General features: G+C 35.5%; 1 non-coding gene across 1 annotated transcript; it reads right to left on the bottom strand.

The window, feature by feature from the left end:
* Positions 1-3,027: 3,027 nt before the first annotated feature.
* LOC131401509 (U6 spliceosomal RNA) lies at positions 3,028-3,134 on the bottom strand. The gene has a single exon (XR_009217708.1). It is a non-coding gene; the product is annotated as a U6 spliceosomal RNA (small nuclear RNA).
* Positions 3,135-3,608: the final 474 nt, after the last annotated feature.

Here is a 3,608-nt window from a genome sequence, read left to right as displayed (position 1 = left end):
TACCCTGCAACTTTGCTGTAGTTGTTGATTGTTTCTAATGGTTTTCCAACAGATTCTTTAGGGTTTTCTATATATACAATCATGTCATCTGCAAATAGTGAGAGTTTCACATCTTCGTTACCTATTTGGATTCCTTTTATTCCTTTTTCTTGCCTAATTGCTCTGGCCAAAACCTCCAGTACTATGTTGAACAGGAGTGGTGAGAGTGGGCAGCCCTGCCTCGTTCCTGTTCTCAGAGGAATGGCTTTCAGTCTTTCCCCGTTGAGTATGATGTTGGCTGTGGCTTTGTCATATATGGCCTTTATTATGTTGAGGTACTTTCCTTCTATTCCCATTTTATTGAGAGTTTTTATCATAAATGGATGTTGTATCTTGTCAAATGCCTTCTCTGCGTCTATTGAGATGATCATGTGGTTTTTATTCTTTGTTTTGTTGATGTGATGTATCACGTTGATTGATTTGCGGATGTTGAACCATCCCTGCGTCCCTGGTATAAATCCCACTTGATCATGGTGTATGATCTTTTTAATGTATTGTTGTATTCGGTTTGCCAATATTTTGTTGAGGATTTTTGCATCAATGTTCATCAGCGATATTGGCCTGTAATTTTCTTTCTTTGTATTGTCTTTGTCTGGTTTTGGTATCAGGGTGATGTTGGCCTCGTAGAATGATTTAGGAAGTGTTCCATCTTCCTCTATTTTTTGGAATAGTTTGAGGAGGATGGGTATTAAATCTTCTTTGAATGTTTGGTAAAATTCACTGGACAAGCCATCTGGTCCTGGACTTTTATTTTTTGGGAGGTTTTTGATTACTATTTCAATCTCTTTATTTGTTATTGGTCTATTCAGATTCTCCATTTCTTCTTGGTTCAATTTTGGGAGGTTGTATAAGTCTAAGAATTTATCCATTTCTTCTAGATTGTTCAATTTGTTGGCATATAATTTCTCATAGTATTCTCTTATAATCCTCTGTATTTCCATGGTATCCATTGTAATTTTTCCTCTTTCATTTCTAATTTTATTTACTTGAGCCTTTTCTCTTTTTTTCTTAGTAAGCCTGGCTAAGGGTTTGTCGATTTTGTTTATCTTCTCGAAGAACCAACTCTTTGTTTCATTAATCCTTTCTACTGTTTTTTTGGTCTCAATTTCATTTATTTCTGCTCTGATTTTTATTATTTCTCTCCTTCTGCTGGCTTTGGGCTTTGTTTGTTCTTCTTTTTCTAGTTCTGTTAGGTGTAATTTAAGGTTACCTATTAGGGCTTTTTCTTGTTTGTTAAGGTGGGCTTGTATCGCTATGAGTTTCCCTCTCAGGACCGCTTTTGCTGCATCCCATATGGTTTGATATGGCATATTATCATTTTCGTTTGTTTCCAGATAGTTTTTGATTTCTCCTTTAATTTCATCAATGATCCATTGGTTGTTCAGTAGCATGTTGTTTAATCTCCACATTTTTGTCACTTTCCCAGTTTTTTTTCCTGGTTCATTTCCAGTTTCATAGCCTTATGGTCTGAAAAGATGCTTGTTATGATTTCAATCTTCTTAAATTTATTGAGACTTGCGTTGTTTCCCAACATACGGTCTATCCTAGAGAATGTTCCATGCGCGCTTGAGAAGAATGTGTAGTCAGCTGTTTTTGGATGGAGTGCTTTGTATATGTCTACTAGGTCCATCTCGTCCAGTTTTTCATTTAAGTCTACTATTTCTTTATTGACTTTTTGTCTGGATGATCTATCCATTGCTGTAAGTGGGGTGTTAAGATCCCCTACTATTATTGTGTTGTTGTTGATGTCTCCTTTTAGGTTTGTTAATATTTGCTTTATGTACATTGGTGCTCCTATGTTGGGTGCATATATATTTATAAGTGATATGTCTTCTTGATGGAGTGTCCCTTTTATCATTATATATTTCCCTTCTTTGTCTTTCTTAACCTGTTTTATCTTGAAGTCTACTTTGTCTGATATGAGTATGGCAACACCTGCTTTCTTTTGTTTGCCATTAGCTTGGAGTATTGTCTTCCATCCTTTCACTCTGAGCCTGTGCTTGTCTTTAGTGCTAAGATGTGTTTCCTAAAGGCAGCATATTGTTGGGTCTTGCTTTTTAATCCATCCTGCCACTCTGTATCTTTTGATTGGAGAGTTCAATCCATTTACATTTAGGGTAATTATTGAAATATGAGGGCTGAATGTTGCTGTTTTGTCACTTATTTTCTGGTTCTTTTGCATTTCTTTTGTTTCTTGTCCCATTTGTTTTGGACTGCCAATTCAGTTTGTTTGTTCTGTCTTATGACTCTTCTAGTTTTCTCTTTGTTTATCATATGTGGTTTTGTCTTGATTGTTTGTTTAGTGGTTACCTTGAGGTTTGGGCAAAAAATCTTGTGTATGAGATAGTCCACTATCTGATGGCCTCCTATTTCCTTATACTAAGTCAATTCAGTCACTTTCCTCTTCCCCTTCTAAGTTTTTCTTGTTATACTTTATTCTATCTTGTGTTGTGGCTGTGTGTTTACAGTGATGAGGTTAAATTTATTTTTAGTGAATTTCTTCCTTTGATCTTTGAATTTAGTATTTAAGTGGTTGCTAACATATTCCGGTAAAGATCTACTATTTTTCTGAGTTTGTCTACGTACTTTTCTCCTTGCTCTAAGCTTTGTGTTCCCTTTCTCTTCCTTTTTTCAGGCCTGAGGGCCTAGTTGAGTATTTCTTGTAGTGGGGGTCTCGTGGCCATGAACTCCCTTAGCTTTTGTTTATCTGGGAGAGTTACTATTTCTCCATCATATTTGAAGGATATTTTTGCTGGATAGAGTATTCTTGGCTGAAAGATTTTGTCTTTCAGTATTTTGAATATATCATTCCAGTCTCTTCTAGCCTGTAAAGTTTCTGTTGAGAAATCTGGTGAGAGCCTGATGGGAGTTCCTTTGTACGTTATTTTTTGTTTTTGTCTAGCTGCCCTTAATATGGTTTCTTTGTCGTTGACCCTGGCTAACCTTACCACTAGGTGTCGTGGTGAAGGCCTTTGTCTGTTAATATATAAAAATATGGAACGCTTCATGAGTTTGGGTGTCATCCTTGCGCAGGGGCCATGCTAATATTCTCTGTATCGTTCCAATTTTAGTATATGTGCTGCCGAAGCGAGCACTATTTCTTATTTTATTTATTTGAGTCTTCTCTCTTTTTTTCTTGGTGAGGTGAGCTAAAGGATTGCCAATTTTGTTTATCTTTAAAAAAAACAGCTCTTAGTTTCATTGATCTTTTCTACTGTCTTTTTAATCTCTATTTCATTTATTCACTCTAATCTTTGTTATTATCTTTCTTCCACTAACTTTGAGGTTTGTTTGTTCATCTTTTTCTAGTTTCTTGAGGTGAAAGTTAGGTTGTTTATTGAGACTTTTGTTGTTCTTGCTGTAGGCATTTATCACTATAAATTTCCCTCTTAGAACTTCATTTGCTGCATCCCATAAGTTTTGGTATGTTGTGTTTGCATTTTCATTTGTCTCAAGGTATTTTTTCATTTCTCTTTTGATTTCTTCTTTGACCCATTGGTTGTTCAGTAGCATGTTGTTTAATCACCACATATTTGTGAATTTTCCAGTTTTCTTTCTGTAATTGATTT

Source organism: Diceros bicornis, chromosome X (assembly GCF_020826845.1).
Source record: "Diceros bicornis minor isolate mBicDic1 chromosome X, mDicBic1.mat.cur, whole genome shotgun sequence".
Taxonomy (NCBI): domain Eukaryota; kingdom Metazoa; phylum Chordata; class Mammalia; order Perissodactyla; family Rhinocerotidae; genus Diceros; species Diceros bicornis.
This window is presented reverse-complemented; position numbering and strand designations above follow the sequence as displayed.